Below are 15,712 nucleotides of genomic sequence, written 5' to 3' on the forward strand. Positions count from 1 at the left end.
TTTCTACAGTTTAGTGTGATTTCACCTTCCTCCTCTCATAGGAGTCAGTACTTCCCTTACCCTTGATTTACAGAGCATAGGTACCTGAAAATTATGTAAAATAAAAAGAGCAAGAATTTATTTATAAAATTCCTGGAAGACAGTCAAGGGATTCTGGAGGAAAATGGGGGAGGGCAAGAGACACCTTTGGGCCCTAGTGGGCTCCTGCCAGCTCCAAGTCTGGAGGGAATGGGCCAAGGCCTCCATCTTCTATTGAGTAATGTAACTGCTGGGATCTGACAAGATGAAAACTTCAAACCCCCAACTTTGGGAAAAAAAACTGAAGGGAAGACAGTAGAAATGGAAACTTGTATCTCTGGCCCTCCAGCTGGCTCCAGGAATGCAGAGATCAGCAGCTAACTTGTCAACAACTGGGCAGCACAAAATCTAGACTGAGTAAAGTGGACATGTCTAATTCTTAAGGGCATGGCTCCCTTAGGCCAGTATTCACCTCACAGACACCGAGATCGTGGAGCCCAATCTTGAATGAAGTGAAATAGCTGCTGACCCCACAGTTCCATCTCTTGCAAAGCCCTGGTATGGTAATGATGAAGTCCTAAATGACTCCAAATTGAAAACCAAATCAAAAGTTCACTTGATTGGTCAAATCAAACTTGAAGATTTGGTTCAGGGAGTCAAGGAGAAAGGGGCAGAATGATAAATGAAAGTCTTTAATATGGGGTATTCTGAGTTGCCACTCTCTTCTCAGAAAATAAGGCAATTACCTGGTATCACTAAAGACTGCATGCCCCTCCCCTACTGACTTGACATTTATGGCATTATAAAAAAGACAAACCTATTCATGACAGGTATTCTTGCCTAGGCAGATGCCCACTGGAAAACAGATGAGTCCCAATTGTTACTTAGAAATGACTGCCACATTGGAGAAAGTTTAAAAAAAGTGTCAAGGTGTGGACTACAACACTTTATACAGGCTGATAGTTAGGGCTTTATGAGCACAGGAAGATTAGAGATGGAGAAGCAGAAATGAGGTCAGATCTAGATACCAAGCCTGTGAGGCTTGCTGATTCTTCTGTATGCAAGAGAAGCAGGGAGATATGAGTTTGAGAAGGAAAATGGGCAGGGCGTGTGCATGAGGGTAGCATTCCATGAAACAGGTATGGCTAGCAGAAGAGAGAACTTAGTGGAATTGGAATGACATATGTGGGAGTAGTGAGGTTTCAGAAGCCCCACAGATATCAGGTTATATGTACCAAATTTTCAGGATTTTATAAGCAGCTTGGGCACAGAGGATCAAAAGGGACATTAACAATGTGTTGATTCATCAGTGAGTGAGGTGAGTATAACAGAGAATGCTTCTAAGGACTGGACAGAATTAAATGAGTAAACTCTCGAATCTCCTTGTGGTCAGATCCTTCTTTGGTTTTCCCATCATCATCACAAGTATCCTCACCTGTGAATTATCCAAGACATTCCACAAGTTAAGGCTTGAGGTTAACATAATCCTCTCTGCAGTCCCTCTCTGCAGTACTGGGAAGTACAGAATTCAGATGGCCAATATACATAAAACTAAAAATACTAACTGGATTAGAAATTTGAAATTCTGAGTACATCAACTGTCTTTGTTTTAAATACCATGTTTTCTTGCATGATTACTACCTATATTTAACCAAGCCAAACCTTTCCACATGGTCCACATTCAACACTGCAGACTCAAGAATGTCCATTTTCCATGTCTACCATGCCAAATGCAAACTCTAGACAACTCCTTAAACCTGCTCCTCCTTGGCCTCCCCATGGATTCCATTCTGACAGGTGTTAAGGCCAAATTTGAAGTCTCCCTGGACTTCTGTCTTTTCACTTAACGTCTTTCAGAAACCCTCCTCATCTGACCACTTTTCTTTATGTCCTCCTTACTAATCCTGTCAGAAACAACTTTGTATCTTTCAGGATGATTATATTTGGCTCCTGAACACTCTTCTTCTTCTTCCTTATCCCTATAGTTTCTTTAGGGCATGAAAAAATAGGTGTTTTTGGTGTTTGCAGTGTTTTACTTATACTCAGTAAGTAATATGCATTACACATTCATTAAATAAACTTTTATTTATGAAAATCTATTTGTCTTTAGTCTGGTTGATCCCTTTTCTTCTTATCCTATTTGCTGCTAAGAGAGTGGTACCAACATCTCCTATTCAGATTTGGGGTTTCTTTCACATATTTAAGTCTGTCAGTTTTCAAAAGCTGTGAACTTTGCATCAAAGTACTTTCATTTAGCATGATTTTAAATTATATTTTTATAGAAGAGAATTCATAGGTTTACAGAAAAGTCATGTAAAATATACAATGTTCCTATAAGAAACTATTGTAGACATTCTGTATTAGTTTCATACCATTATTACAACTGAAGCAAGAATAGTATGATGGAATTATCAAATATAGTCCATAGTTTACATTAGGTATATTTTCCCATTTACCACCCTAATATTAACATCTTGTATTAGTGGGTTTTATCTTCTTTATAATTCCTGAAATAAAATTCTTATACTTGTACTATAAACCCCAGTCCATTTTCCACACCATTCGTTGTATTATCTGTCCCATGTTTTAACTTCTACCTTTCATTCTAGTAATGTACACCACACAAAATTTCCCCATTCAATCACATTCACATACATAATTCAGTGCTGTTAATTCAACTCAGATAAGAATGCTACTATCACTATCATCCATTTCCAAACCTAAACAATCATCCTAAATAGAAGTTCTGTGCATATTAACCACCAGTTCCCCATTCTCTATGCCAGACTATCTTCTGGTAACCTCTATGCTAGTTTCTAACACTGTGATTTGGTTATTTTAATAGGTTCATATAAGTGAGATCATACAATACTTGTCCTTTTGTGCCATGCATATTTTACTCATCATTATCTCCTCAGTTTCATCCATGTTGCCACATGCATCTGGACTTCATTCTTTTGCACCTGAGTAATATCCCATCCTATGTAGAAACCACACTGTTTTTTCATTCATCATTTGGTCTCTTGGGTTGGTGCCATCTTTTGTCAGTTGTTAATGTTGCAGTTTGAATATCAGTGCACAAATATCTGTTCATGTCCCTGCTTTCAATTTTTCTGAGTATATATCTAGTAGCAGGATTTCTGGTTCATATGGTACTTCTATGCAAAGTTTTCTGAGGAAGTGACAAACTGCTTTCCATAGGACTACAAAAATTTATGTTCCCACCAGCAAATAATGAGTGTCCCTATTTCACCACATCCTCTCCAACACTTCTAACATACTGTGTTTTTTTTTAATAGTAGCCTTTCTGCTGTGTGAAATTATATCATTTTGGTTTTGATTTGCATTTCCCTAATTGCAAGTGATGTTGAGCAAATTTTCATGTGTTTTTTTTCCCATTATATTTCCTGTTTGAAAAAATGTCTATTGAAGTATTAGGGCATTTTAATGCATTTTTATTGAGATATATTCACATACCATACAATCATCCAAAGTGTAGAATCAGTTATTAACAGTGTTATCATATAGTTGTGTATTCATAACCACATTCAATTTTTGAACATTTTCATTAATCCAAGAAATAGAGATGAAAATAAAAATAAAGTTACAATTAAAAGCGCAAAATTCAGAATAGATCATACTGATTCCCCACATTATTTGTTTACTTTTTGTTCCCTTTTTCTACTCATCTGTCCTTACACTGGATAAAGGGATTCTGAGCCACAATATATTCACAATCACACAGTCACACCATATAAGTTATATGGTTATATAGTCATGTTCATGAATCAAGGATACTGGATTGCAGTTCAACAGTTTCAGGTATTTCCTTCTGGCTATTCAAATACATAAAAAACTAAAAATGGATATCTATAAAATACATAGGAATAACCCCCATAATGACCTCTCAACTCCATTTGAAAGCACTCATCTACTAAAACTTTATTTTGTTTCATTTTTCTTCCTCCTTTGTGTCAAGATGGCTTTCTCAATCCCATAATGCTAGGTCCAGGCTCATACCTTGGAGTCATGTCCCATGTTGTCAGGGAGATTTAAACCCCTGGAAGTCATGTCCCATGTAGGGGGAAAGGCAGGGAGTTTACCTGCAATGTTGGCTTAGAGAGAGTGGCCACATTTGAGCTATTAAAGAGGTTCTCTGGGGGTGGCTCTTAGGCACAATTGTAAGTAGGCTCAGCCTCTCCTTTGCAGTACAAGCTTCATAAGGGCAGTTGCCAAGATCATGGGCTTCACATATTATATTTCTTATCCCCAATGCTTACAAGAATATCAAGAGTTCCCCAGGTGGGTAAATTTAATATTTCCATGGATTTCCCAAGTCTCTCAGTGGGACTTTGCAAATAGCTTTTTATTCTCTGTCCAAATACATCAGGATGGTCAAGGCATCACACTAACTGTACAAACCAAGTTCTTACTGCCTATGTAAAGTTCTATGTAATTATGACATTTGAGTAAACTGACCATACAGGTTAAATTATATAGCATGCTACAGAAAATACAGATTTTCCACCAAATAAAAGTCTCATCCTTTGCTATCACATAGAAGTTGAAGTTTCAGAATATAGACAATATTATCCTTTTCCCTTTGGTCTGGTTTACCTTCGTTCTAACCAAGTCCATTTTCTTCATATCTGTAACTAAAATCTGATCTCTTTTTCAGCTCCTTTATTTTTGCTGTATGGAGTGGTGCTGCCATTTATAGCTGCTGAAATCTGGCTCTGAGTCTCAGGTGTCACACAGATATCTGAAATTCCTGGGACTAACCAGGTTATACAGAAAGACCTCACCTCAGAATTTAGAAAAAAAAAATGTTAGAACTAATGAAGACATGTGGCTACTGTGAGAGCTTACAATAGAGGAATTTTTAGCATAAGACTTCCCTGGTAACCCATACTCTCATATTCAGTTCTCAGAGTTTGCACATTATACTTAGTCCATATTGGTGAGGTGTTATAATGTTTATCTTTTTGATTCTGGCTTATTTTACTCAACACACTGTTCTCAAGTTCCATTCACCTTCTTGCATATCTCCCAACTTCATTTCTTGGCAGCACTCAATAATCGATAGAATGAATATACCCAGTTTACCATTTCATTTGTCAGTTGATATATCCTTAGGTCACCTCTGTCCTTTGCATGTTGTGAATATTGCCATGATAGTCACCAATGTGCAGTGTCCATTCATGTCCCTGCTCTCAGATCTTCCAAGTGTATACCCAATAACAGGGTTGCAGACCAAATAGCACCCCATAATTAGCTTCCTGTGGAAGCACCACACTGCCCTCAAGATATACTGCACCATTCTACTTCCCTACCAACAGGGAATAGGTACATCCCTCCAAATTTTCTCTGGCACTTGAATCCTTTTGTTTATTTTTAAATGGTTTTATTCACACATCAACAATCCTTTCTAAGTAAACATTCAATGATTCCCACTATAGTTACATAGAAATGCATTCAACTCCACAACATAAATGAGGACATTTCTTCTGCAAAGAAAGAGGAAAAGGAGAAAAAGGTAGAATAAAAATATAAAAGATAGATGAAAAAACTAAAGTAAAATACAATAAGGTCAGACAACAAAACCACCACCAAATATTCCATATCACTCCCTTATAACTCTGTCTCATAAGTATTTAGCTTTGGTGTATTGCCTTATTTACAATTAATGAAAGCATCTTACATTGTTACCATTAACTATAGACTGTAGTCTGTGTTGATTGTACTTTTTCTCTTGTATTATCCAATTTTCCACACCTTGCAATTTTGACATTCATTTGTTCTCCCTCTTTTAAAAACTTTCTTATACTTGTACACTTAATAACTATCATTGACCACTCTAGATTTCATTAAGTTTTAAAATCCCAGTCTTTATCTTCTATTTTTCCTTCTAGTGCTGTACATGCACTTAGCTTTCCTCTATCCAACCATACTCATACTCATCTGTGCTCAGAGTACTTACAATACTTACAATATTGTGCTAACCTCACACAGTATTATGCTATCCATTTTTTGATCTATACAACAAATCCTGTTTACCATTATGTACTCCTTCAGCATCAAATGCACAATCTCTAACCTCTTTTGAACTCATCATGGCCTTTGTTCTCAACTTTAACTCTCAAATTTCTCTCATACATATTAGTTCATATTACTGAGTCTATAGAGTACACTTCTTTTGTTTCTAGCTAATTTCACTCAAAGTAAGGTCTACTGCCTACCATTTTTACTTTTGGAATTTATATGTCATATCTTATTCTATTTTATTTTCCCTCTCTCACTTTTACCTCTACTGATAGTCTTCATTTCCACTCTCTTTTCCAAAGCTCTCACTCCTGTCCTTTCCTATCTGCTTGTTGTATTCCCTTTACTATTTCTTGTAGAGCAGGTCTCTTGTTCAGAATCTCTCTCAGTGATGTTTCTCAGAAAATATTTTTAACTATCCCTCATTTTGAAGGACAGATTTTCCAGATATAGAATTCTTGGTTGGCAGATTTCCTCTTTCAGTGTCTTAAATATATCTTACCAATGCTTTCTTACCTACATGGCTTCTACTGAGAAATCTGCATATAGTCTTATAGAGCTTTCTTTGTATGAAATGGATCATATTTCTCTTGAACTTTCAGAATTCTGTCTTCATCTTTGACATTTGAAAATCTGATTGGAGTAGATCTATTCAGATCTGTTCAATTTATGGTATGCTGTGCTTCTTGGGCCTGAAATTTTATGTATTTCATAATAAATTGGATGTTTTCTGTGATTGTTTCCTCCATTATTGTTTCTGCCTCTTCTCCCTTCTACTCTCCTTCTAGGACACCCATGATATGTACACTCAGGTCCTTCATATTGTCATTCAATTCCCTGAGACCCTGCACATATTTTTCCACTCTTTCCCCTCTCTGTTCTTTTTCATGTAGTATTTCAGATATCCTGTCCCCCAGTTCCTGAATCCTTTCTTCTGCCTTTTCAAATCTGCTGTTGTATGCCTCCATTGTGTTTTCCATCTCTTCAATATCATAGATTTACTTCCCTTAATTTCTGTCTATTGGTTTTTTTCCAAGTTTTTAAAGCTATTCCTTATGTTCACCCAGTGTTTTCTTTGTCCTTTAATTATTTTGCAATATCTTCCCTCTCCTTATTGATTTGATTTTTGAATTGATTTAGCATATTCATTTGAAGATCTTTAATTAGTTGTTTCAAATCCTGTATCTCATTTGAAGTGCAAGTTTATCCCTTTGACTGGGCCATATTTTCATTTTTTCTAGTGTGTCATAAATTTTTATTGTCTAAGCATGTGGTTTCCTTGATTACCCCAATCAGATTTTCCCAGACCAGGCATGCCCAAGTCTCAGTCAGCTGGTGTAATCAGTATTATGTTTCCCTGAGGATGAGACCCAGCAAGTTGTCAGACTTTCCTGTGAGGACTGTAGATACTGTGCTTTTTCATATCCTGCCCAGCATGTAGTGCTTGTCAGCCCTCAGCTCCCCACTGGCATAAAGAAATGTTGTTGCTGTCAATTCACATTAGAACCTCTCCTGCCAGGGATTGAGAAGTTCAGAAGCCAAGCATAAGCTGTTTCTGTTTTTCCCCCAGGCCCTAGGATCTAGTTCTCTGAGGGAGGACAACCACTTGAGCTGGGCCCCACCTACTCCTTTTCCTAGAGAATATAATCCGTTTAGGAATTTACCTCCAACATTTTGACTTCTTCCTTTTCCTCTCTATCTTAAATCCACCTTTGCCTAGGTCAGCTCTGGCAACTGAAAATGCCTGAGACTTCCTCAAATGAGCTACTTGAAATGAGAGGAAAAAAGGAAAAAATAAAGAAATCCCCATTCAGGGCCAGTCCCCAGCCCCCCAGTTACCAGTCAAGAACCAGAATTGGTGCCTGGTTCTCTGTATGGCTTTTCTCGGCACACAGCTGATTTGAATTTGATTCTTTCATTTGTCATTATAAACGGAAGTTTTTTTTGAGATTCTCTTCTGTGCACTCTCCAGTGATGTATAGAAACAGTACAGATTCTTTGGGTGCATTTTTTTGCCCTGTCACTTTGCTGAATTTGTTCATTAGCTCTCAGAGTTTCGCAGTATATTTTTTGGGGCTACCTATATCTAGGATCATGTCATCTGTCAGAAGTGAAATTTTCTTTGTCATTTCCATGTTGGATGATTTTCATTTCTATTTTTAACACCTTCTTTAATACTATACCTCCATTAAAATTCAGGACAGAATATTTTTATACTTGTATTATTAACCCCAGCCCATTGTCCAAAAAAGGATACATTTTGTTACATTCTCCCAGTTTAATCTTCAGACTTTCATTCTATTAACATGCATGATCAAATATATCCTCTTTCAAACACTTTCCTGTACAACTAGAGAATTGTTAATTACCCTCACAATAATATTTGACCATAACCACTATCCTTATTGAAAACTTTACAATCAATCTATATGTAAACCAGAATCTCAACCTTGCAGGGTGTCTGTTGTTAAAGAGAGGACATTAATTTGAAAGGAATGGGATACTGAAAATTGGAATGGGTATATATGGGGTGATAATGATGGTGGTGGGGACAATGAAACCTTAGATTCTGCTGAGTTTTTGAGTCTTTACTAAATGAACCTGTAATGATCTGTCCTGAGGAAACAATTACCTGACCTCCAGCCTGCCCTGAGGAGACAGCAACTGGTCCTCCAGCCTGCCTTGAGGAATCTTCCATCCAACATCCATTGGAGTGGTTTACCCTACAGTGCTGGATATACCTGATACCACCTCCTCTGATGAAAAAGGAGAGATTAATCCTGTTTCAGTGAGTGAATCTTCAACATAATGCCCTGAGTTAATTGGCTTGAAAGACACTTCTAATTCTTTTCATGACCAACTCCCATTACCCCTCTGCATTAGTCAGGGTCCTCCAGGAAAACAGAACCAACAGGGGATAGCTGTAATTATGTGGTTCTATAAAAGTGTCTCAAATGTGTCCAAATTCCATGAGGCAGGTGGCAAGCTGGCTACTCTGATGAAGGTCCTTAATGAAATCTACAGGAGAGGTTGGCTGGCTGAAGAAGTGAAAGTTCTTTCTTCTACCTTAAAATATTCAACTGACAGGATTAAAACCAACTTATTGGAATCTCTCATTGCAGAAGACACTCCCTTAGTTGACCATTGTAATAAGACACAGATGCAATCAATTGATGATTTAATAAACCACACTTCTGGTTTATTAACCAGCCATGAAATGTCCTTGCAGGAACAGGTCAGTGCATACTTGACCAGAAAACTGAGTGCCATCATGTAGCCAGTTGACACATGGAACTAACCATCACCACATCTTCCAGGCCTATAACTAGATTAAGTCTCAACAGGCCCCAAAAGTGAGGTACAAATTGTGACCCATGAAGAGGTACCCTACTCTAAAAGAATACCATGAGTTTTCCAGTTTATATAGACAGAAATTAGGGGAATATATGTGGGAAGGATATTAAGAATGTAGGATAATGCTGGAATGAACATTTATGGATATGGTCCCAACAAGCAGAGATTCTGGATTCAATATTGTAGCTTGAGAAATTAGAAAGGGCTTTATCTGGGTGGTTGGCTGAAATATGTATCCAAAGGTGGCTTAAATTACATGAAGACAATATGCCAGAACTGCCATGGTATACTTTAGATAAGGGGATCCAAGGGCCTACAGATATTTGAATGTTAGGATGGATTTACCATGTAAGACCTACTCACCTGCCCCAGGAATGTGCAGACGGCACACCTTTCACCAGAACTGTGAGGAATAAAGTTGTGAGATTATCTCATCATCTCTGAAGAACTCTGTAGTCACTCTTTTCTGAAGGGCAGATAATACTGTGGGAATTTCTGTCACTGAACTGGAATCATTAAACAAAATGGGGATGATCAGATCCCAAGTTGGCAGAAGCCACATGGAAGCCCCTAATTTCCAAACACAAGGAAGTCATGATCACCATAATGGACAGAAGCCTCAAAGCAGCAATCAAATAGTCTGACTTGCAGAGACATGTGGTGTCGGCTAGTAGATCATGGTTTACCTAGAAGGAAAATAGATGGATTGTCTAGTAAATTCTTACTTGATCTGCATTAGCAGAAGATTTCTAGGTCAAATGAATAAGTTTAATTTGAATTACAAAATGAGAGAATTGTGGCCCTTTAATCAGCTCTCAGACTTGAGACAGTTTACTCTCAGACTCGAGACAGTTTACTCTCAGACTCATAGACCCTTGAATGAGGTGAAATCTGGGTCTCCTTGGGGAAGGATCCAGTTACGATGTGACTGTTACCCACCTGTCAGAGTAGGGGCTTATAGAGGTCAGGAGACTCATGGAGTTTTATCTCAGGTCCATCTCACATTGGGTCCACAGGGTCTCCAGACGCATTCTGTGATTATTTCCCCAGTTCTAGAATGTATATTTGGGATAGACATACTCAGCCACTGCTGGAATCCCCACATTGGTTCCCTGACTTATGGAACGATGGATATTATGGTAGGAAAGGCCAAGTGAAAGCCTCTAGAATGGCTCCTATCTAGCAAAATACTAAATCAGAAGAAGTAACAGATTCCTGGAGTTAATTCATATATTAGTGCAATTCTTTAGGACTTGAAGGATTCAGGGCTATTGATTCTCACCACATCCCATTTCAACACTCCTCTGTGGCCAGTGAAGAAAACAGATGGGTCTTGGAGAAAGACAGTGGGTTATAATAAACTTAACCAGGTGGTGACTAAAAGTGCAGCTCCTGGAACCTGGTATTCAGCTATTGGTCTTGTAAATGCTTTTACTTAACTGCAGTTAGTAAGGGCCAGAAGAAACTGTTTGCTTTCAGCTGGCAGAGCCAGCAGTATACCTTCACTGTATTACATCAGGGATATATAAATTCTCCAACTCTATGCCATAATCTTATTGCAGGAAATTTGATCATTCCCCCTCCCAGGACATAACCCTGGTCCATTATATTGATGATATCAGGTTTATATAACCTAGTGAGCAAGAAGTTGCAACTACTCTAGTGTTATTTGTAAGGCATCTGTGGGTCAGAGGATGGGAGATAAATCCAAGAAAATACAAGGGCCTTCCATCTCAGTGAAACTTCTAGGTATTCATTGGTAGTGGGCATGTCAGTGTGAAGGATAAATGGCAACGTCTGTCCTCTCCTGTTACCAAAAGCAGGTGCGATGCCTAGTTGACCTCTTTGGATTTGGGAGATATATTCCTCATTTAGTTGTTCTACTCAAGCCCATGTACTTATTGACCAGAAATATTTCTACCTTGAGTGGGAACTGGAACAAGAGGAGGATTTACAACTGGCCCAGCATGCTGTGCAAGCTGCTCTGCCACTTCAATCATGTGATCCAGCAGATCCAATGGTGTTTGAAGTGTCAGTGGCAAGAAGAGACACTGTCTGAAGACTTTGGCAGGGCCCTATAGGATAATCATAATGTAGGCCCTTAGTATTTTAGAGCAAAGCCTTGCTATCCTCTACAGATTATTTTTGGTCTGTTACTTTGCCTTAATAGAGACTGAATGCTTAACCGTGGGCTACTAACTTACCAAGAAACCAGATTTGCCTACCATCAGATGGGTGTTGTCTGACAACCAAGCTATAATGTTGAGCAGGCACAGAAGTGCTTCACCATAAAATGGAAGTGATATTCAAGATAGGACTCAAGCAGGTCCTGAAGGCACAAGTAAGTTAAATGAAGAAATGACCTATATGCCCATAGCCTCCACTCTGGTCACATTATCTTTTCTTTCCCAGCCCCAAACTATGGCCTCTTGTAGAGTTCATTACAAGCAGTTTACTGAAGGTAGAAAACATAGACCTGATTTATAGATGGTTCTGCATGATATGCAGGTATTACCTGATAGTGGATAGCTACAGCACAGCAACCACTTTCTGGGATGTCCCTGAAGGACAATCCTCCCAGTGGGCAGAACTCTCAGCAGTGCACATGGTTGTTCATTTTGCTTAGAAGGAGAACTGGCCAGAGGTACATTTGCATACTGATTGAAGGGCTGTTCCTAATGGTTTGGCTAGATACTTAGGGAATTGATTGATAATAGATGACAAAGAGGTCTGCGGATAGACCTTTATGATTGGGCAAAAAACATGAAGGTATCTACATCCCATGAGAATGCTCACCAGAAGGTGATTTCAGCAGAGGAAGATTTCAGTAATCAAATGGATATGATGACACATTTTATGGATACCAGTCAGCCTCTTTCCCTAGCCCATCCTGCCACTGCTCAATGGGTTCATAAAAAAAAGGATCATTGTGGTAGGGATGAAGGTTTTGCATGGGATCAGAAACATGGATTTCCACTCACCAAGGTTGACTTGACTTCAGCCATTGTTGAGTGTCCAATCCGCCAGCAGGGGGACACACACTAAGTCCCCAATATAGCATCATTTCCCAAGGTGAATAGCCTGCTTCCTGTTGACAGGTTGATTACACTGCATCACTTCCATAAGGGAAGGTGTAGCAACATCTTCTGTTATAGGCACATGCTCCAGATGTTGTTCTGCCTTTCCTGTACACAATGCTTCTGAAAATACTGCCATCCTTAGTCTCATAGAATGCCTTATCCACCATTTTGGTGTTCCACATGACATTGCTTCTGATCAAGGGTTCATAGCAAATGCAGTTTGGGAATGGGCATAAACTCATGGAATTGTCTTGTCCTACATATTCCTCATCATCCTGAAACAGCTGGATTGATAGAATGATTAAGACTCATATCATGATTAAGCTGCAATTATGGCACAAACTAGGTTATAATACCTTGCATGGTGGAGGCAATTATCTCCAGGAAGCTAGTGTATGTTCTAAATAAACATCCAATATAAGGGGCTGTCCCACCGATAATGGGATTCATGGGTCCAGGAATCAAGGGGTGAAAATGGAAGTGATATTGCTCATTATTACCCCTAGTGAGCCAGTAGAAAACTTTTGCTTTCTGCTCTGCCGGTCTACAAGTTTTAGTTCCAAAAGGAGGAGGGCTTCCACCAGGAAACACAATGGTTTCATTGAACTGGAAGTTAAGATGGCCACATACCCACTTTGGGCTTCTTATGCCTCTGAATCACCAAGCAAAGAAGGGGATTGCTATAATGGATTGGGTGATTAATCCTGACTCTCAAGGAGAAATACCCCTGCAACTACACAATTGAGGTAAAGAAGGGTTTGCCTGGAATAAGTTGATCTTCTAGGGCATCTCTTATTACCACCATACCCTGTGATTACATCAATGAAAAGCAGAAATAACCCAATCTTGGCAGGGATAACATTGGTCCAGAAACTTCAGGAATGAAGATTTGGTTGACCCTACAAGACATAAAACAACAGCCTATTGAGGTGCTTGCTGAGGGTAAAAGGTACATGGAATGTGTAGTGGAAGAAGGTAGTGATAAATATGAACCACAGCCATGTGACCAGTTACAGAAATGTGAGTTGTAATGATATGAATATTTCTTCCTTGTTTTGTTTTGTGTATATTTGTATATGTACACAAAGCAAATATCTTTTTCTTCTCTATCTTATCCCCTAATCTGGCACAAGTTTTACTGTTCATTTCATAGGGTTTGAGTTGTAGGATGTCAAGTTTAAGAGTGTATATTACCCAAAGATGTGCACACTACTCTGAAGAGATATAGTGCATTCCCTGTTTACACAAGACAGTTGAGTATTTTTAGGAAAAAATATGTCTGTTGCTCTTTATTTAGAGATCAAGTATGGTTTAAGGTGATACATATAATTGACAAGGGGTGGACTTTGATCGTTAGGTTTCGTATGTCAACTTGGCCAGGTATTGGTCCCCAGTGGTCTGGTCAAACAAGCACAAGCCTGTTACTGTGAGGATGTTTCATGGACTTAAATCAAGTTGATTGAATTTAGGTTGATTATATTTCCAACAAACTAAGGAGGGTCTCTTCAGCAAAGAGAGACATTTTCATCCAATCAGTTGAAGGCTTTAAAAAGAGAAGTGATGTCTTCAGCAGTCAGAAGGGAGAATTTTCATCTCTACTTCAGCCAGCCAACTTCTCCTGGGGAATTCATTGAAAACTGTCAGTGTAGTTGTCAGCCTGCAGCCTGCCTTATGGAATTTGGACATGTGCATCCTCACAATTGTGTGAGACACTTTGACAAAATCTCCTAATATTTGCAGATACCTCCTATTGTTTCTGTTTCCCTAGAGAATGCTGGCTAATACACTCTTCAACTCACTGGTTAAGAGTATGTTTTTAATTTCCATGTATTTGTGGATTTTACATTTCTTCATCTGTTATTGGGAGTTCAGCAGTGAAAAGAGTCTGGTCTCATCCCATAACAAAGCCATTTCAGTTGGAAAGGGATAACATTGAAATCTTCAATGCCTGAAAAAGATGAAAATAAAATTAAGTAGTTCAAAACTTTAGACACTCTATATACAGAAAGATAAACTTCCAAACTGAGAATAACAAAATATTAAAAATGTATTCCCTTCTTTTTGCCTCCTGCTTTCTCTCTTGCACACATGCAAACACCTTTTATAAGTTAAACTAGACAATTACATGAAAGCTAATGAATATATTTTAAAGTAACATCTCATATTTCAAAGCAAACCATATTGTACAACATGAAGTAAAAGAAATTCATGAATGATCCATTTGTGTCCCTCTTTTTGGTGCTACTGACAAATACATGGTTTGAACATTTTGTTTCTGTCAGAGTATTTGATTTGAATTAAAATATTTGCTTTAGAAAATTTACCAAAACTAGAATTAATGAGGGGTTTTTGAATTCTATTTTTAGAGGACTGATGGTTCCAATTCACACATGCTCACAGTAATGGATGCTACTTCCACTGTCCCTGGTTGAAGAGGTCCCAGGGACACTTGAATATTAACTTTTGTTTCAGAAGAAAATGCTTCCAGTTGCTTAGGCTTCTTAAACATTTGATGATACTAGGTCTTGTGCTACAGTTTCTCCTTGAAAGTTAAAAACTGCAGACAGCATTTAGAACACTGGTGAACATTCTTTTCTCAGTGCTCTCTACAATCACAAATGTATGGTTAGGTCATTTTTTAAAGTCTTAGAAAAAAAGGGCAAATAAAACTTTTAGAACTTCATGGCATATTCTAAAATGTGTTTCCACATCAGCAAAGGCTGATGACTTATAATTGTAAGCCTGTCAAATGTAAGGTTTTTCACCAAGTTTGTGACTGTCCTTCATGTGTCATAAGAGAACCTGGTCTGTTTCAAATGACAACTCACAGATTTTACAGAATGGAGGGTTTCTGAGGGTGTGCACACCTTCTGTATGGCACTGTAGCTGGAAAGGAGAGGGGAATTGCCAGTGGCCATGTTGGCAGGTGCTGTGACTTTCCCAGCTGTCACCCCTTTGCTTCATGTGGTTCATAAAATTAATATTTTTAGAACTTTAAAGCAGCTTAGGCATTTAAAGTTTGTGTCAGTCTTCTGTTCTGGCTGCCCATTTTCTTTATGTTGTTCATAGTAAAAGTCATGGAGTAACACAATCATGCTTCCTTTCTTGGAATCAGCAGTTTCTTGACCTGCTATGTTTGAAAAATCTATTTTGCCAGTCCTCCATTTTCCCTGACTGGATTTACAGGCTTGAAATTGTCCTTTGCAAAACATTGTAAA

At 38.4% G+C, this 15,712-nt stretch overlaps 1 pseudogene; it reads right to left on the minus strand.

Annotated features, from left to right (window-relative positions):
• Positions 1–14,856: 14,856 nt before the first annotated feature.
• Positions 14,857–15,589, minus strand: LOC119532652 (annotated as a pseudogene).
• Positions 15,590–15,712: the final 123 nt, after the last annotated feature.

Source organism: Choloepus didactylus, chromosome 4 (assembly GCF_015220235.1).
Source record: "Choloepus didactylus isolate mChoDid1 chromosome 4, mChoDid1.pri, whole genome shotgun sequence".
NCBI classification, from domain to species: domain Eukaryota; kingdom Metazoa; phylum Chordata; class Mammalia; order Pilosa; family Megalonychidae; genus Choloepus; species Choloepus didactylus.